The sequence below is a fragment of the Lutra lutra genome, chromosome 14 (genome assembly GCF_902655055.1).
Source record: "Lutra lutra chromosome 14, mLutLut1.2, whole genome shotgun sequence".
Lineage (NCBI taxonomy): Eukaryota > Metazoa > Chordata > Mammalia > Carnivora > Mustelidae > Lutra > Lutra lutra.
In genome coordinates this window covers 40,321,559-40,344,553 of record NC_062291.1, presented here as the reverse complement: position 1 = coordinate 40,344,553, position 22,995 = coordinate 40,321,559, and the positions used below count along the sequence as shown (strand labels likewise).

The following is a 22,995-nucleotide window of genomic DNA, read 5'->3' as shown; positions in this document are numbered from 1 at the left end:
TGAGTGGGGGTTGCAGGAACCAGCCCCTCCTGGGGGGCCTGGAAGCACCATCTTCCCCCACTCAGGGCAGAGGGGCAGTTTGAATCCTGAGGAGCCATGAGGGAGGGATGAGGATAAGGGGAGAAGTCGAAGAAGGGATAGCTGTCAGGCCTCAGAGGAAGAAATTCCCACTGCTGAAAGATGAGAGAGGGCCGAGCCCCCTTCCGCAGAAGGCATGGTACTCCTGCTGGGTAGCGCAGCCCGACCCCAGAACAGCACCTTGTCTGACCCTGGCCTGGACCCAGGGTGCGAGCCCTCCATCCCATTCCCAGCCTTGCACACCTGTATCCTTACATGTGTCAGAGGTCTGGGGGCGGGTGGGGGGGGTCGGCTGGAAGCTTGGCCCAGTAGCTGTGGGCCCACCTATGGCCTTCAGGTGAACCCAACCTATTCCCTGTGTCTCAGGAGCTGAAAACTCACCTGTCCATAAGTGGGGATGTGGTGGGAGCATCGAGGTTGGTGGCCTGGCCCAGGGAGGGGTAAAAGGCTTGAACAAAGGCCCTTAGCCCCCAACCCTGCTCCTCCTGGTTTCCTAAGGTACAGGCTTTGGACAATCCCAGCACCCCCGGTCTCTCTCAAGGCTGCTGGGCAAACAAGAACCTCCGAAAGCAAACAGGCCAGAACGTCCAGAACACTCCTCCAGCCTGTTGTAAACTTACCGGGGACAGAGGCCTCTCATAGCTCAGTGTTGAGGAGGAGCACAGAGGGGAGGTGGTTTGGGTCGGACTGGGGCTGGGCCCTGCCTGACATCACCCCAGGAATAGGGACAGAGCTGGGAGCCAGGTCTCCTGTGTGCACCACAGGCAGCCTTAAGAACCTCCCTGGAGGCCATCCTAGGATGGGTCTGATTCCTTGGGCAGGAGCTCACTTTGGTGGTGACTTATCCATATTACCTCAATCAAACACACAATGATGGGGCTGTCCGTGGCCCCAGCTTGATGTTCTGCCTGGGGGACTCTGTCAGGGACACCAAAGGCCTAAGGTCTATGGGCCCGAGGTGAGCAGGGTAGAAGACAAAAGCCAGACTCCAGCCTGGTGGGTAGCAAAGGACAAGTTACCAGGAAGAGTTACTAAGACCGCCATGGAGCAATAGTGTTTCCTGACCTTGGGGACATGCAAGCTAAGGCCAGGGACACACTGCTTAGGTGGCATTCTGGGATTTTTGCCTAGTACCTGCATACCCACTCCATCCAGGATCCATATTCAGTTGTGGGTGGCAGGATGGTTGGCCTGTGTCACCAGCTCAGCCACTGGCCCACCAACTTCTATCCCCTTCTTGAATAGGAGCTTCCTGGTTATAACAGAATAGCCTTGGGCTCATGAGCTGGTGGGACTCTTCCAGGCTAAATACCCCTAAATCCTATTGCAACAGAAGCAAGGTCTGACAATGCTCTGTGTGGCTCAGATGTCAGCTCTCTGTGCCCCTCATCGTGGGCACCTGCTGGGTTCAGCTGTCAGCCCCCTGGGGAAAGTATGCCTAAGCTTGCCCAGAGCCCAGTGTAGTCTGTGGGGTCAGCCACACCCTGACGGGCATCCAATGGCAGCCTCCCTATCCTTGACTTAGCCTGGATCCTTGGTCCACCCTGAGATGTTGCTTGATGCTGGCTTGGCAGGGAGCACTCCAGGGCCAGGGATGGGCCTTGTACTGACTATAGACCTGGCACAGACTTGGCTGCCAGGAAATGTTGGTCAAAAGAAGGAGAAAGAGAAGGAGCAGGGAGAAAGGGGGAAAACAGACATTTGAACCCAGGTGGGCTCTCAGAGGCTCCTATGGGCCCCCACAGCCCACCTGCTCCTCCATGTCCCAGAGGGACTGTGTTTTCTATAGGTAAAACATGTCAAGTTGGCTGGGTAAATCTGGAGTAGGCCTACTTCCCCTGGGGCTCTCCACCCAGGGGGCCTCAGAGAAGGCCCTGAAGTCTCCAGGGTTCAAGGGTTCTGTACTCTGCCTACATCTGCTCTGGTTCTCATCACTCTGGAGGAAAGGGACCCTCCCCGCAGCCACTCAGTCTAGGCACCGTCTCTGAACCTTGCTGGTTACGCCCTGCAGGTATAGGAGGCCCATTCCCCTGGAGTGGCAGTGGCATTGGACGTGGCTGCTTCATGACGGGGGCAAGGGGTCTTTGCAGTCACAGGCAATCCCGCCCATCCAACAGGAAGAAAATATGTCAGAGGGGCAGGGTTCCACAGAAGTTCCAGAAGATCTGTGTTCTGACGACCCTACTCCTTGCTCAGCCCAGCCCGGGTCCTGGCACACAGCAGGTGCTTAACTCCTACCTGTTGAATTAATCAGTGGCCTTCTGGATGCATATGGGAAGGCCTGACTTGGGCTTTCCTGCTGAGGGGCCAGCACTCAGCAGCACGCTCCAGGGCACGTGACAGATGGCGGGTGCATCCGCGCATGGCCCTCTGCAAGGCTGGGGCCCTGCCCTCTTAAGCCCTTCCTGGTCAGAGGACATTTTGGGGCTGGGAGGGTTCCCTATAGTCAGCAAAGCCAATACTTCTGCACAGATGGAGGTAGGAGGGGTCCAAAGAGGGAAGGAGATCAGAAGCTGGCCATTCCTGGGCCAGGCCTCCCCACACCACATCTAGAGGCCCAAGAAGTCTAGGGCTGCCCCCTCTGTCCCCAGTGATCCTTATGTCCACCACCCAGGCCAGTGTGGCCCCCTCCCCTGACTCCATGTCTCAGCCTCCTGGCTGCAGCCGGCCTGAACTGCTTACTTAGACAAACAGGGAAAGCAGCCACGTGACTGGCTAAGGTTTCCTGGACCAGACACGGACACACACACACACACACAAACACACACACACACACTCGCAGTGGGTCAGGTTGTCATGTGGCCCAGCAGGGCAGGGACTGGGTCAGCTCAGGTTCCCATGTCTCTGAAGGACAAGTGACTGGGCCTGCCTTTCTTCACCCAGAAGAATGCCTTCTCCAAACACTTGTTTTCTGCTTCCTGGACACACCAGAGCCGTGCTGGATGGGAAGAGAGCAGAGTGGGGGTGGGGGGGGAGAAAGGGGGGAAGGAGGGGGAGGAGCCTGCGCCCAGCCCACTGGCCCCTGTGGGGTGTTTTCCTTCCGCCCTCCCCACCCAGAGGGCAGCTGCCTGCTGGGAAACCGTGGCCGCCCAGCCAGGGAGAAACCCCGAGCCCAGCATTTGGATGTGAGGCAGGAGGGGGGCCGCGGCTCTGGGAGGAGGCTCCATGTGAGTCAGCAGCAGACCTGTCAAGGCCTCGTACCAGAGACGGGTTTTGCAGCAGGACTCCGTGGCTGGCCCGGGGGGCATCCAGGAAGGAGAAAGGGTGGGAGAAGGGGGAGTCTGAAGCAGCTCTGCCTTTGGTCTGCTTTCCGGGAAAGATCTGTGGGCCAGGGTTTTAAGGGCTCTTCCAGCTTTGGGGCTCTGTGTCTCAGATACTTCCCTAGAATGGCAGGCCTGTCCCCACAGCCCACTTAGGGAGAAGGGGATCATGTCTCTTGACAGGCAGGGCTAAGACCAGCTGGTGGGGGGAGGGGATGCCATCAGCCCACTGCCCTGGCCTCAGGCCTGACTCCCAACAGGCCAGCGGACACAGAAACCCACCTCCCAGACACCTCAGGAAGGCAACAAAGAGACAAGGGGCGTGGCTGGGAGTTCTCAGATACAAGTCACTTCCGGCCAGGCCTGAGTAAGTCCTTCAGCCTACGCTGTATCACCGAATCCTCACAGCTACTCCACTAGGTAGGTCATGCTGTCACTCCATGCAACAGACAACAGACGAGGGCTCAGCAACCTGAAGGTCACAGGGTTAATATGGGGCAGGCCGGGATGTGCTCCCTGACAGCGCACTTCCAGTGTCTATGTTCTAACCAGAACCCCAAGTCCCTGGGGCCGGGTGCTGGGCTGGTGGTCCTCTACAAAGGCCCCGACAAGGGGTCCCTAGGGATGTACATCCCCACGGCCCCAGGCAGCTTCTGGGAGGGTCCCCAGGGTGCATGGATGAGGGGGGAAGACAGAGTGGGTAGGGGAGAGCAAGGGCACAAGGGAAGATAGAGAGAGCAGTTAGGGTACGGGAGCGGGGAGAGAGATGGGAGAAACACAGAGAGAAAGAGCAGGAGAGGAGAGGTTGGAGAAACAGAGATGGGGGCCAGGAGAGCTGACAGCAGGAAGGAGGGCAGGCGGGAGGGAGGTAGAGGGGAGGAGGAGAGGAGGGCAGACACAGCCAGAAAGAGTGGAGGGAAAGAAAGGAAGGAAGGAGCAAGGGGAAGCAGACGATGTGGGGAATAACCCAGAAGCAAGGGGCAGGGATGGGAAGGCAGGAAGGAGAAGCAGAAAGACAGAAAGGGAGCCAGGGTCAGAGAAGGAGAGGGCCCTGGAAAACCGAGAGGCAGAGGGAACGCACACCCACCCACCGAACATTAAATACCTAACAGGAGATGACAAATCAAATGGGAATTACTGCGGTAAAAACATAATTAGAAACTTGATTGAAGTTAAACAGAATTTACATAACACTGCAAATTAACTTTACACGGAAACTATTCACTGAGAAGGCAATGAAAAGGCATTTCATTAGTAATCTATATTTAAACAATAGGCACAATGGAGCCTTCTGATGAGGAACTTGGTGCCTTCAACCAGAGCGAGTGCCAAAGGCTGCTGGAGGACAGAAGGCAGTGGGTGCTCCAAGAGGAAGTGGGCAGGGTCCGGGACCTCATCCTTGCACCTGCTAGTGGGGGCTGGGGCTGGGCGGACGCAGGGGACCAGGGCAGATTCTGGTACAGGTTCTGCCCTTGGCTTGCTGTGTGGCCCTGGGCCAGTATTTCACCTTCTCTGGGCCTCTGTTTCCTCATCTGCAAAATAAGGAATTTGACGATGAGGCTCACATGAGAGTGCCTGCCAGCTGGGATATTGTAGGAGAGCCTGGGAGGTGGTGGCGGGCAGAGGTAGGAGTCTGGGCTCGGGATTCAGAAGGACTTGGTTCAGAGCTCTGCTCTGCCACTTGTAGCTATGATATCATGCAAGCTTCTTCCTCTCTGGCCCTGCTTTACCCATCTGTTCAATGGAGATAAGCCTACTCCCACCCGACATCACCCAGGCAGTGGAAGGATTTAGGGAGAGATTGGGTGGGGACAGGCTTAAAAAGTGAGTCTGAAGGCAGGATTACTTGTCCCATCCGCCTGGAACACTAATTAGATTACCCACAGCCTCCTGCCACGGAGCTGGGCAGCATCAGAGCGGCTTCCCATGGCTCCCCAGTCCCCAGTGCAGAGTCAAAGGCGCATTTCCTAGAAGGACTCGGGGGGCCACCAAGTCCCTGCCTGGCTCCATCCTATCCTCAGTGCAGAGAAGTCTCCCAAGCTTGGCCGCATCCCGGTCTTATGAGGCTGTGCCCTTAGGTGGATGTGCTGGACTGTGCCCCCCGGGGAGGCCCCCAGATGTATTCATGCTCACTCTACCTCCCGTCCCACTCCTGGGCCCCGAAAACACGCACCTGCCCTGCCCCTGGGCAGCAGCCCAGCTCCGCAGCTTTCCCTGACAGAGCCGTGGGCATCCACTGCGAGGGAGTGTGAAGCCCCACAGATTCACAAAAGAGGCCGCCTTCCCCCACCAAATTCACACACAATGGCCCACCAAAGGCAGCTAGCTCCTCTGCTCTAACTGGTGAGCAGGAGCCGGCAGCTCTGACACACACTCATAGTCAGGAAGTTTCTACGGTTTCTTTTAAGATAAAGGATCCAGCAGTGCTTAGAGATTCAATAGGAAGCTGCTGGGTGCCCTTCCCCCTGCAGGCAGCTCCAAGCGGCTGCCTTGAGCCCTGTGTTTTCAGACAAGTGCTCCAGGCAAGGGGGAGGTCTCCTGAGCCCAAGAACCTCACAGAGGAGGTGGGAGGTCAGGACAGGTGGACTTCTTTAAAGAAAGTGCAAAGTGTGCAGACATTGGGGCAGGAGACTCCACTGAGACCAGGGAACGCTGGCCCAGGTGACACAGAGGGTCCTTGGACATGGGCTCACACTCAGCACAGATGCCCATGGGTCTTGCCCCTGTGTAGCCAGATGTGGAGGGGGAAGCTGCTCTGGTTTCTCCCCTCTCTCTTCTACCCCTCTCCAAATATGGCTCATTGACTGAGGCCCCTGAGCCTTTTCTATGCTGTTCCCTCCACCTGGAGTGTCTTTTCCCTGCTTTGCCAGCAAAATTCTCCTCATTCATTGAGAGCCTGCTGTCTCACTTCTCCCATATCTCTGGCTGCACCTTCTCCGTCTCCTTTCCCGTCCCCACCCTGCCTTCTCTCCCTCCAAGGGCTGGATGCTTGTGACTCGGACTCTGGCTTCTCATCGGCTCCCTCCCCATTTGCTCCCGACGTGACCTCATCAGCCTCATGGCTCGCAACCTCTTCGGTGCACAGCAGCTCCCACACTTCTATCCCCAGTCAGGTCCTCTCCATCTCCCAGACTCCTGTACTCAACTGCCTGCTCAAGCTTCCCACTCGGGTGTCTCAAAGGCATCTCCAAGTTCATGTGTCTAAGACACGCTCCTCAGCTTCCTTCAGCCCTGCCCTACCATCATCCGTGGCTGAGTAAATGACCACCTTTGTTCTACCAGTGGCTCCTGTCCCAAACCCAAGATCCTTCCTTGACTATCCCCATCTTCTCTCCTCGACACCTCTCATCCACACGCACGCCTCTCTATGAGGTCTTTGGAGTCATTCAGACTCCCACAGTTCCCAGCCCCTTCCCCTGCTGGCTCTAGACCTAGCTGCCACCACCTCTACCTGGGTCCCGGCCACCTCCCTGCTCCACTCTTGCCTTCCTCCATGAGTGGGTCCCCCAGGGGATTTCCCAACCCCTCACTTCGCTGCAGCCACATGGCGTCCTGGCTCCTTCCTTGAATGTGCCAAGCACCTTTCTTACTCCCTCCTTCCATTTATGTCTCTGTTGAAAGGTTGCCTTGTCAGAGGCCTTTTGTGATCCTCCTTGATCCGAGGACATCCACTTCACCCCTTTACTCTGTTCCTTTACTCAACAAACTTCCCTTCTTAGAACTTGGCATCACCAGACATAATACATATCACATTTTAAGTCTTTTCTGTCCATGCCTCTTCATGAGAATGTAAACACCATGAGGAAAGGAGGTCCTGATCATTTTGTCTCCTGCTGGGTCTCCAAAACAGCCCCTGGTCCCTGCACGGAGACTTTCTTAACGAACAATTGGGATATGAGTAAATGAATGATGCCACTTCTTCCGGGAAGCCTTCCCTGACTGCCTGCCTGCAGAAACTGCACAAAGCCTCTTCTCCTCCCTTCCCTGTGTAGTCAGAGATACGACACAAGCCTTGAGCGCTGAACTTATGGAGTTGGGCCTGCCTCCATTGCAAACTGCAACATCTCAGGGCAAGGCTAGATCTGATACCTACCCTCCAAACCCAGCCCTTAGTGTAGGCCTGGCTTGGCATAGGAGTCAGTGAGTGTTGGATGTGTGAGCTAATAATGAGTAAATGGATGGCTGGAAAGATAGGTGGGTGAACAGAGGAGTAGACGGATGTACGGATGGAGGAGTGATATGAGGATGGTTTGGTGGGAGGATGGATGGGTGGAAAGATGGCTACATGAGAGGATGGAAGACGAATGTAGGGATGGACAGAGGGATGGGTCTCACCACAGTCACACAATAAAGACTAGTGGTTGCTTAGGCTCGACAGGCGGACTTCTATGTGGTGAGTGGGCAAGACCAGAGCAGTGTAGTGAGAGTCGATGTGTAGAAACGGATACCAACAGACAGGATTGAGTTGAGCCTCTATGGTGTGAGCAGAGCTTGCTGTGTGACCGCTCATTTCCCTGTGCCTAGGTCTTGCAGTATAAACATGCAGATAATTATTCCTGCCCAGAGCGATCAGGGAAATCGCTTTGAAGTTTCAAATACTGCCACAAAGGAGATCATGGCCACATTTCCAACAACTCACATGTCTGGCCAGTTCTGCCTCTCTTCTCAAGCCCCATCTAGCCCTGCTGACGTGTACCCTTAATGTTCCATCCACAGGGGCTGGACCCCTGGCCACACCCACAGAGTTCAAACAGAACCAGGCAATTGAGCCAGATTAACTCCACATAACCATCAGGTCCAACGGAGTCACAGAATCCTCAAGAACTGAACTAAACCGTGACCCATTTCTGAGATGGACAAACTGAAGCCCAGCAGCATTTTGTACCAGACACACACAAGGAGTTATGGAAGCCTGACAGCCTGGGTCAGGGGCTGGATGTGGAGACCAATGACCCTCAGCTCAGCCAGCCCCACGGTGACCTGGCTGCCTGACCAGGCCCCTGGCCAGGCAGGTGAAGGTGTCCAGGTAGCACACCCGCAGCAGGGGTCTGCTGTTACCTTTCTAGGTCTTGTAGCTGAGGGATGGACGATGGCTCTCTTCCTCACACCCCTCACAGCATCGGTCTGACACCCAGTGGCTCCTCCTCCTCCTCGTCCTGGGTACACAGGGACAGAGACGGGACACGTGTGAATAGCCAGGGACAAAGACCGCAGTCCACTCCCCCCACCTTCGTCCCCCCACGGCCAGGCTAATCCCTGCGGCCTCTGGAGCCACTGATGCACACCCCGGGATGCCTGATTTATCCGGGGCCCCATCTTCCCAACCCTGCGGCACGGCCACGAGCCAGCCAACCCCTCCTGGTGGGAATCTTTAAGACTAAAACACATATTTAAGTTTTGTTTCTTCTGGTGCTCGGGAGCTTTGTGTCGTCGTCTTTTTTTTTCCTGGTGAGAAAAGCGGAAGGCCACGGCCTTCCTGCGCGGCCCCTAGGCAGGGTGACAGGGAGAAGCTGTTGGGGTATTTTTAGCCGGCTACAGGCCCCCGCAGCGTCTCCTCTCTGCCGTGCCTGGCTCCGCGGAATTATCTCACAGGGCCGGCCAGCAGCCACTTCTGAAGCCGCTCTCTGACCCCTGCCTGAATTCCTTCCTCGGTACAAACTGCTCACCAGATCTCCGGCCAGCGCTTGGGGCCATTTTATGTGCGTCCACCTCTTCAGAAAACGAGCTCTCTTCCTGCCCTTCGTGACTCTTGGTCCCAGCTGAGTCCCGTCTGGACAGTGGCTTAACTAACATACATATTTTTGACTTAATTAATATTTACCTTTACTTCAAGTCACGTTTTTTTTTTTAGCTTCAATAAATCTGGCCTTGTCCAAATCGATCATATCCATGAAACAGCCCATCTGGTATGCTCATTGCATATTGCCAATATCCTTTAATAGGTACACGACCAATGAAAGAAAAGTGTATGTCTTTCATTTACTACCGAATTCCAGAATCTTGTCACAGGCTACCGGAGTTACATGAGCCAAGCTTTGGCAAACTCACTGCTGCTTATCAGCCCTCTCCTTGCACAGAAAGAGTCATGGGGAGGGGTAGATGGCTCACAGCGCCCCAGAATCCACTAGCAAATAAGGTCAGGGGAAGTATAAGGAGGTTAGAGTCATGATGTGCTAGGAACTTAATACTGTCCTTTCTTCACAGCACTGGGCGAGACCATTTCTCTCCCCACAGGTGAACCTGGCTGTGAGAAGCTAGGCAGGTGGGCACTAGGCCTTGTGAGGAATGGGGCCCCAGGATGGGGTGTCCCGGTGGAGGGCTGCAGGCCACACTCGAGGACCAGGGTCCAAGATGGCATCTTTTCTCAGTATTGAGATCTCTAGTTCCCATCTGCCCCTTGCACCAGGATCCCTCAGGCCAGAGTTGGTCATCAGGGGCTAAAAGCATAATCTCTTCTCTGGTTAGATTTGAAAGCACAGAATGCCCCCCCGCCCCCGAGCTTCTGTGGCTCTGAGTGCCCATTCTGGTGTTCCAGAATGGAATGAGTATTCCCAGGTATGCCATGAGGGGTAGAGCCCAAGGACACCGAAGGTATAGCCTTGTGGTTCTTGGGCCTCACTGAGCCCTTCCATTCTTCCCCACTCTGCCTACAGGTTGGAGACCCTGACTGGGCCCCCAGCCCAGTGCCCCGGTGCCTGCCCCTCCCGCTAAGAACAGGATGTGGGTGTCAGGAGGTGAAGGAGAGTGTGGGGTCGGGGTGGGGAGTGGCCTCGGGACTGACTTCCTGAAGGCTGATCGGTTTACCACAGTCAGTTGGGCCCAGGACCGCACAGCTGTGAGTTATAAATGTCCCTGTCAGAGCCCAGGCCGAGAGGCCCCTCCGCTGGTGATGGGGCGAGGGTCCATAGCCCCCACTCCTCCAGGGGGCTTTCCAGGTGAGGGCCCATCCTCCAGGAGGCCCTCCACAAGTGTGTAGCCCTCGTGATCTCTGAGCTCGCTCACCTCCTATCTTTATGATGTCTGATGCAACAGGGTCTAATCCCACCTCCCCCTGCCCACTCTATGCCCTTCCAGGTGTGAATCTTGTGGTTCCAGCTACCTTGCGAGCTCTCAGAGGGCAGGGACTAGGCTGGGCTTCTACCCGGCTGAAACCCAGGACTTGGCACACAGCCAGCCACCCTGGTGACAGCCTCAGGGGCAACTGTTCCAACTCAGCAACCTGCTTCCCACGACCCCAACCGCCCCTTGTGCCTGCCCACTGGGGCCCACATAGCACAGAAGAAGGGGCAGGGGAGGAGGGGGCACAGGGCTCTGGCTGGCAGCACAGGGACGTTTGCCCATAAGCATGGGGCTCTGGGCTATGCCCCTCCAGCAGCTCCTTCAGGGTCCCATTCTCCCTGCTTGCTCTCCTTAGGGCTCCCTCAGCCTCGGGTGTGCAGTGTGGCTCGCAGTCTGGGGTGCTCAGGGCCGAGCCTACAAGGTGAGAAGCTAGGTCCCTCTATCCCTGAGGCCCCGGGCCAGGCCACACAGGGCCAGGCCTCAGAAGTGCAGTAAAGGCAACAGGAATAAGCAGGGGGTGGTCCAGGCTCATGGGACCTGAAGAATATACTATTTCGGGGTCCTCTTTAGAAATATATATAGAACTACAGATACTTATTTAAAATGAGAAAAGAAAACACCATCACATTCCTAGAGCCTCAGGAGTCTGGGCCCCTCTAAACCATTTACCAGAGATGCTCACACAGGAATGTTCCCGACATCAACCTGCGGCCCGCCCCACCTAGAACACTCCAGAGCCGCCCACAGAACTCCCACTTTCCCAAGGGCGGTGCAGGGGTGGGGCCCAGAGGCCGGAGCTTCATGAGTTCCTGGCCAGTCGGCCTCTGATCAATAACAGTGGTGCAACTGCCAATGAACATAATATCTAACATTAACAGGCCTTGACCTGGTACCACTCTAAGTACTTGATGTGAATGAACTCATTTAACCTCCCCACAACCTACAAGGTAGGTACCCTGCCTATTTTAACAGGCGAGGACACAGTCACAGCAAGGTTCAGAAACCAGCCCGTGGTCACACAGGCAGGATATGAACCCCGACAGCCCAGCACTGGTGCAGGTATGAGCCCGCAACCAGTGCTCCCGGGTCCTGCTCTGAAGGGCCCAGGAGCCTTTTCTCTGACGCAGAGCCTCGGACAGCAGCGGTGACCAAGGGTGGACACTGCGTGAAGTCCCCTCTGCTTAAACCATGCATTCCGCACAAATCCTCACGTGCCAGCACCAACCTTGTGACGGTAAACAGGGGCCCCCCACTTTCTCACTTTGTTCAGAGCATGCTGGGGTCCTCTCAATGGGCAGAAGTGGGCACCCCACAGTCTTCCTGGGGCTGGGGAGGTATCCTAGAGATGGGCTGGGCCCACCCAAAGACTCCGTGAGTCAGGGGTGAGGAGGGGGCTTTGCTGAAGGTCACGTAGCATGCTGTCCAACTCCTTCATCTTATAGACACGAGAAACATGGCTTCCCCAGGGCCACCCAGGGAGCAGTGACCCTGCGTGAGGCCCAAGGCCAGTCTCTGTAGGGGTGGGGCAGGTCGCCAGCAGCCCCAGGGGCAGTCAAGGCCTGGTGCTGGTGGGACGGGCTGGCCAGGCCACAGCAGAGCGAGGACACAACCCTGCCTTTTGGCCTCCTTGGAGCAGGCCCTTTGTTTTCTCTCTCTGTTTTCCATCTGCCCGCGCCCCCAGCCTTCCAGGCTTCCCCTGATTGTGTTCAGGGCGATAAAAGGGCAGATGAGCGCGAGATCTCTGGCAGCCGTCACCTCACATAGACACTGTGGCGGCGGCGGGTGGCTGAGGGGGGCCCCGGGTGGGGACTGGGCTCACCACCAGCTGTGCGGAGAGCTTCTCTGAGGGACGCTTGGCCCATGGCCCTCAGAGCCCTTTTGGCAACCCAGGGAGCAAACCACCACCACCTCCCATTTTACGGAGGGTGAGACTGAGGTTCCAGAGAACAGTGGCCAGGACGGGTCTCTGGTCTCCGAGATTTCCAACAGGCCATGCCAACCATGGTCCTGACCTCTCTGGCCACCCACAGGATAGCTGGCCTCGTCAGTCGTTCCGCCTTTATATCCAGAAAGGGCCATTTTCAGACTGTCCAGGAAAAAGAGAGTGGAAAGTCAGCCAGGGTCTTGTCCGCCAAGGCCCGGGGAGCTGGCTGGTCAGAAAGTCCCCTCGAAATCACTTAGCCACAGCTGGTCACTCTGTGCGAGACAGAGCAGAGTCTGACTTCCCAGCTCCCTGAAACAGAGTCCTTTTAGACTGCTTCTGGGGGCAAATGCTTCCTCTGTGGTGGGCTAATTCCTACTGATAGCAGTGAGAACAGCGTGATCCAGGGACACTGCTGGCCTGGATGTGGGATGGGGCAGTGGCGGCCTGCAGGCCAGGGCCTGGCCAACCCTGATCTCAGGTCCCTGCCACTGACCCTGGCCTCGCCCGCCTGGCCTCCTGTGATCTGGTGCTCTCAGACCCTCCCTGAGCATGTCCCCAACTTCAGTTACCAGATACTTTAAGTCTCATCTGTGTTCCATCTAAATAATTTATGTATTGTTATTGAAATCACTTTATTTTTACATACCCTCATTCAAAGCAATATTGTGTAAAATCATGGGTTTACTATATTAATCATATTTTTTCTAATTTCCATAAGGATAAATATGTAACATTAAGATCTGAAATTCAGACACTCACACGGGCCCTGGTAGCCCACAGAGCTCAAGGCCCGATGCTGTGTGCAGGCAGGTCCTGGGGAAGCTGGCCAAGACTTGGGGGGGCGAGCCTCTGGAGGTATGCTCAGGGGGCTGTGAGAACAGAGCCCTGTGCTGGATGGGGAAGTGGGAGGAGGTGTAAGTTCCAGAAGGGTACACAGAAGGTTTGGTTTGGCAATCAGCTCAGACCAGACTACATCTTCTCTCTGTTGGGCCTGGAGTTTGGTCCCGATATTTCCTAGCTGCAGATAAAGCCATCTCCTCACTGATTCCTCCTGACCCAAGCACAGTGCAGCCAGAGGAGCTCTGGAGGGGGAGCCCAAAAATGTGGGGCAGGGGTCTGTCTCTTTACTAGGAGATGCTAGACCTCTCTGGGCCTCAGTGTCTGCATCTGTACAGAAACTGTGAATGAGCCAAAGGTTCCTCTCAGCCTCTCTGAACCATGGTGACCTCCGGGCCCCAGGCAGATCTTCTCACCACCAACGGAGACCTCCCTTGACCCATCCCTCCCACACCTGATCAGGGGCCTCAAGCGACTTCTGGGGTGCCAAGGGGAGACAGGGCCATCCTGTGTGACAGCTACAAAATTAGATAATCAGCTAATCACCAGCAAATTAGCATCCCATCTTTACATAGAACAAATATAGTATTTACGTAAAAGTTGTTAGGAGTTTCTCTCTTTTTAATTAGCAGAAATAAATGCAAAATAAATGGTAATTAGGCAGCTGATGGATTTGGTAGCACAATTATGCCTGCAGCCGTGCCCTAGTCCTTAAGCGTGCGCGCTGAGGAATCAGAGGGGCCTATTTATATAGTTTATTTATAAAACAAAGTTAGCAGAAACAGAGGGACGAGGCCTGGGCATTGCTGAGGGAGGGGGTCTGGGCTACAGGGGCAGGGCGCTGGGAGGAGAGGAGCTTCAGTGCCCAAGGAATGGAGGGGTGCTTCGGGCTCAGTGTTGGGCTCTGGAAGTGTACCACCAAGGCCCCCACGTGTCTATTTCAGGCCCTGCATGTGTCACTGGGAATGGCCTCCCTGACAGGAAGTAGGCTAGAGCTGTGTGGAGGCTCTGAGAACAGCTGTTCTGTGCACTCCTGTCTCTTTCCCTCCCCTGGCCCCTACCTCTCTCTTCTTTGCTGGCCCTATTCCTTCACTGAGTATTCTCTGTCCTGCAACCAGAGACATACTCTTCTAGAATATTGCTCATTTCCTCCAGAAACTCAGAGAACCGGGTGCAGAATAAAGTACCCAAACAGTGGGATTACATTTCAGACCAGTGGAGAACCCAGAGGGAGTACAGAGGCAGGAGTCCTGAGAGGAGGCTGCCCAGAGGAAGAAATAAGAGCTGGGTTTTGAAGGATGCATAGGAGTTTTCTGAGACGGTGGGAAGTAACAAAAGGAGCCACATGTGCAAAGACAGGGAGGTGGGAAATAGCATCCCATGACTGTAGGAAAGAACATATCAGGGGTGTGGAGGCTAAGGAAATAAGCAGAGCCTCATTGCAGCGGGTCCTAGATGCCAGGCTAAGAACAGGTTTGGACTTGATCCTTGACGCCATGGCAAGGTCTGAATGGAGAGAGTGGGGCAGCCCCTTCCCACTCCCAGCTCATTTCTTGGCTTCCCCTCCCCCAACCCCAGAGCTAGGGAGAGGGGAAGGCCACAGACCATTAGAGGCAGCTGGTTCAGCTCAGCTGAGTGAGCACAGAGCAGGAGGCTAACCTGATTATAAGGGACAGGAGGTTTGTCTGCAGGGGGGAGGGTGGGTGACTGCTCTGAGAGTGACGGGAAGAGGGGCATGCTGGGCCACTCTTGGATCTCTGGAGCGAGAGGCCTGCCTGTCCTAGAGCGGAGCACCGTGCCCTGCCCCCAACTCTGAATGCTGGGGTGGCCTCACCAAGCCCGGGGGAGGGGTGACAGTACAGCCGGAGGTCCCACCCCCTCCCAGACTCCAGTCCAAGCTGTGTGGCCTTGTGCTGTGACCTTGAGGAGCCACTCCTAACTCCAGGCCACATATTCTTGTCTCCAAAACAAAGACCTGTAAGAGAATGAGGGATAAGCAGTGACCAGTTTGGCCCACAGTGCCAATCCCATATAGTCTGATGTGCCTGGGGTCACTAAAGCCTATGTGCTCTCAGGGACTTAGGGGAGGCAGGGGACCGCATCTGCCACAGTCCCTGCTGCTCCCTCCTGCCCTGCCCCAGCCCAATGCACAGGCTTGCGTGGCATGCCACCGAGAGTTGAACTGAGACCCTGCATGATGACCACCTAAGGCCCTTCCAGCTGACAACCTGCGTTCCACAGTCCGAAAGCCCAGGAGCAGGTGAAGGGACAGCAGAAAGCCTGAGTCAGAGGAACTTCCTGTCATTAACCCTGTAGGAGACAGTTGGGGCACTGGGGGCCTGGGGAGCCTCTGGCTGCAGCTGGCTGCAGCCCTTCCCTCCTCACCACCAGTGACCACCCTCGACTTAGGCTGACCGTGTCTAAACTGGGAGCAATGAGCTACCCACGCACCCAAACCTGGGGCCATTCAAAAGCTCAGACAAGCCCCGGGCAGCAATCCGCAAGGCAAAGCCCTGGGTAGGGACTTCCAGCAGCGGGGTTTCTGAAGGATTGCACAAAGGGGGGACCCTCATGCTCCTTAGCCTGGCCAGCTCTCCAACCGCCAGACCATCCCTTTACAAAGCAGTCCCATCCCAGTCTGGAAATGGTGCCTGAGCTGCAATCCGTCGTCACTGGGGACAGAGCTCTGAACTTGTAAGGGAAGACGAAGATCACACCAGCACCGCTTCTCTGCTCTGTAGGCTGTGCTCCTGCCTTTGGCCAAAATCAATAAGAATCTGCACTGCGATTGTTTTACAGCACAAGAGGCCAGCTCCTTGCGATGACATTCCACCCCTGGCGGCGCCGGGGGTGTCCTTTTGTTGCTGGACTCCGAGATGCGGGGTGGGGTGGGGTCGTGATAGGGGGGGCCCGTGCAAGCGGGGGAGCAGAGAGGGGCGCACAGAGCTGCTCTAAGTGCCTCTCCAAAGACAAGCCCGGTGCTATTCATCAACTGGTTTTCAGGGCTGTGAGAAATCAATGGCATTTGTGCTGCAAACTCATCATTAGGACAGGAAAACTCTGCAGTGGAATTGATTTGTTTAAATATAATAACACAATTTAACAGAAAACTGTGGGGGTGGGGAAAAGACCCAGGCAAACAAGACAGTTTAGAGGACGGGGAGAGGCACCAGCCTGGAAACACCTTGCAAGGCGGCAGTCAAACCCCAGCACTGGCCCAGTCTCCTCCCCAAACACAGGGGTGAGGCCAGGCGGTGTCCCTTGTCACCGGATGCCAGGCAGCTCACACCCACTCTTGGAAATGCCCCTCGGCAGCCTGAGGACGATCCCGGGGGGCCGGCTGCTCATTGTTGTGTTGTTCTTAGAGGTGACCTTGCCTTAGTGAACATCGGTTCAACTCAACAGACTCTTAGTAGGTACCTGTGAGGGGCCATGGGAGAAACCAATAGTAAATCCTGGTCCCCGCTCTGAAGGCATCCTGTGAAGACAGGGTGGGTAAGGCAGGTGTGCAGGAGACAACCTGGAACCAGGGAGGTCTGGGCTTCCTGGGGTCTTAGGAGATGTGGGGGAGCAGTGCTGGGACAGGATGAAGGGCAAAGAGGGGACAGTAAGGGGGCAGAAATGGAATGTCCATTCTCCATTCAAATAACCAGGAGGAGCCCCTAATCTCATGAATAGGGGAGCTGCCCACTCTGATGGTAATGATGAGAGATGACTTTATTGATCCTTAAGATTTCCCAGGGCCCCTAAATACTCAACACCCGTCACCACACTGACTCTCAGCCTCCTATGAAGGATACTACCCATATCCCACAAATGGTACCACTCAGGCTCAGAGAGGTTAAATGACTGCCCAAGGTCACACAGCTAGTTTAAGTGATGGAGGTAGGGTCGGATCCCAGGGCCTGTGCACTATTCAGTGTACCTCCCGCCCTCACTGGGGCTTGACCTCTACATGAACTGGGGAGATATGGCTCCTGCTCTCTGCAGCTAGGGTATGAGGTGCACTGGATGGCTCAAGGGAAAGTCTGAGGGATGGCGTGGTATCATAGGCTCTTGCTACAGGCTTTGGCCCTGCAGCCTGGGTGAGGCTGGAGCGCCAGGAGCAGAGCCGGCCTGGCACTCAGGGCACTCTCCGATCTCACAGAAGAGCTCTTCCAACCTCCCCCAGAGGGCAGGGATCCTAGGGAGGAAAGCGGCGGGCCAGGTCCTAGAAAGACATGTCTGCGGCGGGGGGAGAGACACCCAAGCTGGGAGAGAGGGCTGGAGAGGTTCAACCCTTGTCTGAGGGTGGGGAAGGCAGGCTGAAGTCCTCGGCGGAGGCCTGGCAGCTTGAGGCAGCCTCGCTGAGCTCAAGAAGGGCTTTAAGGTCAGTTTCAGAATCTGGACTTCATTCCTGCTGACAGTGGGAAGCCGGGGAGGGCAGCAGACGGCCGGACAGAGGTGAGTCATGGCGAGGCAAGAAGAGGATAAGACCCTCAAAGCCAGCAGAAGGTGGGGGTGGTGAGAGGGACACAGGTCCATGGGTCAGGGGGTTGAACTGACTGTTGAAGGTGCGAGTGAGGGAGGGGAAGGTGTCCAGGATGACCTGGGCATCTCTCCCAGCCCTCTGGGGCTGGGACATTCAGCTGTGCTGAACCAATGGCTGAACCGAGTCAACAGGAATTGACCAGAACCCCAAGGAGCACTGGGCCCCTCCCGCTAGGAAGCCCTGATTTAGGGGGACACTGCTGGCCGGCAGGCTGTCACCACCTCGGCTCTGTCCCCCTGCTGACCTTTCTCCTTTGTCAGCAGTGTTCTCTATCAATTCACCGGAAGGGCCAGTGCAATCTCGCCAGGCTGCCTGGGCCAGGGCTGGGGGTGGGGGCTCCCTCTGCCTTCCCTCTTTTAAGGAAGAAGTCTCCAGAGCATCTCTAGAAAGTCAGGAGCAGAGATGCCAGAGTAGTGGGGGACCGCCGTACCCCTCCTGCTGGCAGATGGGAGGGAGGGAGAAGAGGAAGCTGGTGGGGGGTTGGGGGAACTGCAGCCAGGCTGTGGGGGATGGGCAAGGAGGATCAGTCTAGAAGAGGGATCTAGGAGGTGGGGAGAGGGACCCAGCAGGAGCTCCTGAATAACCCAGAGTGTACCAGCCACCCCTAAAGCCAAGGAGGGGGTCCAGAGGGTCTGGGGGGCTTAGGATTTAGATGGGGCTAGCATGGTCAGCTGTCCTGGGGTGCCTGGAATGGAGTGGTACATGGGATATGGAACTCCCAGTACTAAAAACTGGGTGGTCCCAGGCAAACCCTAACCGTTGGTCACCCTAGCAGGGCTGAATGTAAATTCCAGTTTTTAGTTCTACCACTTTCAGACTGTATGTGACCTCTCTGTGCCTCAGTTTCCTCACCTGGAACATAGAGCTTGTCAGAGCACCTTGTGTACAGCCGTCATGAAGACAGGATGAAATCATGTATGCACGTGCCCGTTACTGTCACTGACCGCTTCCAGTACCTTCCTACCGTGAGGACCGACTAGTACCCACTGAATGCTAGCCCAAGGCCAGACCCCCATCTAAGCCCTGTACATGTGCGCTATTTAACCTCACCATGATTATGGGGCAGGGGCCATTTTCACAGGAGAAACCAAGGCATGGAGGAGCTCGGCCCCTGGCCCAGGTTCTCACAGCTGGCAAGTACAGAGCCCAGAAAACCACTTCTATTTCCACTGGGCTGGCCCCAAAGTGGGGGACCTGTAGGCCAGGGTTAACACAATTCTGCTTATACTGGACAAACACACAGCCTGGACAGGTGTGGCAGGAACAGGCAAGGGACCCCTGTTCTCAGGGAGACCAAGTCCCTGGTCCTCAGTCCTTCCCCTTCTGGTCCAAACACATTCACCAAATTTATTAGGTTCCTAGGGTCTATGGATACCTTAGTGAGAGAGAGGGAAGCCCCCAGAGTACCCCAGAGGCCTCCTGGTGGCCCCGGGGGGCCCAGCTCTCTGGATCTGGCACTTTCTGCAAGTGACCTCATTTCATTCTTATAAAAACACAGGATCACGTAGGATGCCCATTTCAGAGATGAGAATACAGAGGCTCGGAAACTTGCTAAGGTTGCCCAGCTGGATTTAAACACGTCTGTCTCCAATGTCTGGTCTCCTCTTGGAGGCTGATGGGAAAGGACGAACAAGCAGCATGGGGGCAGGAGGACACAGCTTGTAGGTCCGTGGTAGGACTTCAGATGAGCACCCAATAATTCTGAGGATGAGGGGCACAGCCTCCTCTCCCCCTAGAATTTAGGGAGCCCAGGGGAAACTCCGGCAGCTCAGGGAAGGGGTCCAAGCATGCAGGTGTAGGGGGCCAGGGAAATGCAGGGGAAAGGGGGGGTGAGTGCCGGGGTTCAGGGAGTAGCCCATCACCCCAATACCTGGGGGTCAGGTAACCTGGCAGAGACCCCTCTTCAGTCTTCGAAGCTGAGTGCACAATGCCCTTCCTGCTGTGACCCCGAGGAAGTCCTAGGCACCAGCAACTGCGTGCTCACAAAGCAATTAGCTCGCAGCACCCAGGAGAAAGGTCGCCGAGGTGGGCAGGCAGGCGCTAGCTGGGCAGGGGCCCTGGGAAGCTGGGCCCAGTTATTTTTAGCATCTTGATTCAAGAGGAAGGAGGCCCTCCTCCCCACCAGGTAAATGTCAGTACACTGGCAGACCCAGCCAGTTAAAGTAGCTGGAGCCAAGGAAGAGAGACATGACTGGCGTCTTTGTCCTTGGCTCCCCGGCCGCTGGGCTCCCAGGGGGTCTCCCTTCCTCCTCCACCTCCTCTCCCTAGGCCCTGGTGCATCTGCCTTTTGGCCATGAACAGAAAACATGGGCTTGGTTCCCAGAGGAGCTTGACCGGGGCCTGGTACCCTAGACTTGAGCTCTTGCTCAGCAGCGTGTGTGTAACCCTGACCCAAATTCCTGCCTTCTCTTCCCAACGTGCAGTTTCTACAAAATGGGCCCCACAAAGACCAACATTTTATTGTTTATGAGGATGACAGGAGCTGGGGTCATGAAGAGGCTTTGCAGGAGGGTGACTTGCCATCTCTGCCAGTAGTGGTAGCTGTATTCTTGCAGAAGAGAGTTCTGGGCTGTCCTAGCAGGAATGCAGGCCATCCCCGGGCTGACGGGGCCTGAGCTGGCCATGGTGCACACTGCTGGGGAGATCTGCACAATCTCGGGTACTAGGTGTCCAAGAGCCTGTGGCTGCCACCCCGCTGATAGGAGAGGGTGAGAGAGGACTCTGTGGGTCAGTGGAGGCAGACCGGACACAACTGGGGCTCAGCCTGGGCTACAGGGAGGGCCCACACTCGGAGGGGCGCCAGCGCACCCAGCCCTCCACACATCCCAGGCCTGGAGCCGGCGTGTGGGACTCAAATGGCTCTGACCTGGCCTCCTTCCTTGGGGAGGGCCACCTGTCCCCCCTTCCCTGAGAACAGGAAGGACAAGGGAAGCCCACTCCACAGACTCTTGGCTCTGGAGTTGGCTCTGAGAGTCAGACCCTTAGCCCATTGTGGGGGTGGGGGGTGGTCCTTCCCCAGGGGGCTCAAGGCCCCATCCGGCCAGGCTGGGGCAGAGCCCTGGCAAAACCGTGGAGTCTGAGGTCAGCTCTCCCCTAGCCAAAGGGAAGCCCTGGGTCCCACAGCAGTGCCCTTGCCTTTGGCCGCCAACTCCCAGGCAGCCTAGGATCCTGGCATCTGTCCACACCCTCCCCAAAGGCAGACCCTTCTACTGAGGCACTGCCCTACTGTGTCTGAAACTCTAGGGAGATCTAAGGGAAAGTGAGGCACAGAAGTGGGGCAGGAATCTGCTCGGGGATTTACCAAGTTAGAAGCAAAGGGCAAACTCCCTTCTCCTTCTGCCATCTGGCCTCTAGGGGGCATGTCCACCTCATTTCTTTCATTGCCTAGTCTGGGCCCTCCACCCAGCCCCACGGTCTGCCCCCCACCCCCACCCCACGTGCCTGCCTCAGGGCCTTGACCCAGCTGGTTCCCTTTGCTTGGAATGCTTTCAGTTCACAGTCATGTTCTTTCTTTAGGGTCCAGCTGCAGCTCCACTTCCTCCAGGAAGCCCTCCTTGACCCTAGAGTCCCTTGGAACCCAGACGTTTTTTCTGGATACCACACCAGATCCTCAGCCTCATAAACTTCAGGCTGCGCTGGGCACCCTGTTGTGGCTCAGCCCAGGGGGCCGACAAAGGACTTTGGGCGGTCCCTGGTTTCATGAGCCTTCTGTCCTTACTCACCCCCTGTAACTTGTCAGCTTTCAAATAGGGCCCTGACTCCAGAGTATTCTCTCCGCCCTGGCCTGTGGGCCAGTAATCTCTAGCCCTCACTCCTTTCTCTTGGTAAACAGATGGGAGGAGGAGCCCTAATGGTCCAGGCCTTGGCAGGAGGTGGTGATTACAGGAGCTGGAAGACAAAAAAGGCTTCACAGAGCCAGGTCTGAGGGCGCCCAAGGCTGTTCTCAGTCCCGGTTCTGGGTGGATCTCCACAGACCCCCCCAGAACTTCCCAGGCCCTAATCTCTATGCCCCCAGGCCCTTAGGGGTTGGTCCTGCCTTTCTTCACTGTGCCCCAGGGCCAGGTCACCACCCCCACTGCAGGTCTGGGGCCTTGACAGGCTCTACCCTTGCCCTGCTTCAAAAGCTACTGAGGGTGGCAGCGGCCTCCGCTGAAAGCATGGCGTGCCACCCCGGGCCACACTTCAGTTTCCCCATCTGTACCATGAGGCATTGGGCCAAATGATTTCTAAAGACTATTTAGATGCTTCAAATGAAGATGCCACCCTTGCGGCCGCACCCAGTGTCTGCTCCCACCTCGCAAGGTCACGGAGGCTTGGGTCCTGGGACACAGGGCAGAGGTGTGGTTGTTCTCATCCTAAGTGTGTGGCTTAGGGACCAGAGGGAGACCGACTCAGGCGCTCAGACAGAGCCAGGTGAGCAAACATCAGTGGGAGGAAGAAGCACCCGGAGTGAATAACACCCAAGGAATCCTTCTCGGTGTAATTTACCAATTCCCAGCCGGCCCTGTTGGTAGCCGAGGTCAGGGGCCCCTGCGGCACATGTGCAGCTCTGCATACTTACAGGGGTGATCACATCCAGCTGGCGAGGCTCACACGGGACTCTGGGAGAGTCAGAGGGGGGCACAGACCTTCCCTCCCACCCTCAGGAAAAAATCCCTCTCGCCTGGCCTGCTGGTCTCTTGCACCTGTCTCGGGGATGCTGGATGACCCTGGGCTGGTCTCTGGGCTTCTCCGTCCCTAGCACATCACTCAACAGGTTCGCCTATGTCTCCCTGCAACCCCACCCGTGGGCTAAGGTCAGGCCCACATCACGCAGGGGTATGGATGGGGGTAATGGAGGGTAGCTCTTGGGCTCTGCTCTGGGGCAGCTTCCTATTCCAGCATTTTGGAAGACTGGCTTTTCCTCCTGGTAAAGAGCTCCAGCCCTTGGCCTAGAGGAGGCCGCAGAGGGGTCTGGAATGCTGAAAAGGGCCTGGTAAAGCTGGGGTTCCGGCCTGCTGGAGTAAACAAGACCCAGCCCTGCTCCTCCCTGCTGTCACCACTCTGGGAGGAGCTGGGAGCCTAGTGGGCCAAAGCCCACCCTCCCTTCCTGGCCTTCAGAGTTGCTACTGCTGCTGGACAGCCCTTTTGGTTCCCCACTCTCTACAGGATCAAGGTCAAACTAGCCCAGCCTTTGAGACCCTCAGGGGCTCCCTCAGCACCTACTTCTAATTGTGGCTCAATGAATCTTCCTCTCCAACTGAACACCCCACAGGGCGAGTCTTTCCAAGTTGTGCAGAGACCCTAGAAAGACCCTATTCTCCCAC

General features: G+C 56.3%; 1 protein-coding gene across 5 annotated transcripts in view; it reads right to left on the bottom strand.

The window, feature by feature from the left end:
• ZMIZ1 (zinc finger MIZ-type containing 1) overlaps positions 1-22,995 on the bottom strand; it is a 233,075-nt gene that overhangs the window by 158,288 nt on the left and 51,792 nt on the right. For all 5 annotated transcript variants that reach the window (XM_047701396.1, XM_047701397.1, XM_047701398.1 and 2 more), the window contains one exon: positions 8,397-8,494. The gene's annotated coding sequence lies outside the window, so the exon portion shown is untranslated. Of the gene's footprint in view, positions 1-8,396; positions 8,495-22,995 lie in introns of those variants that run through there.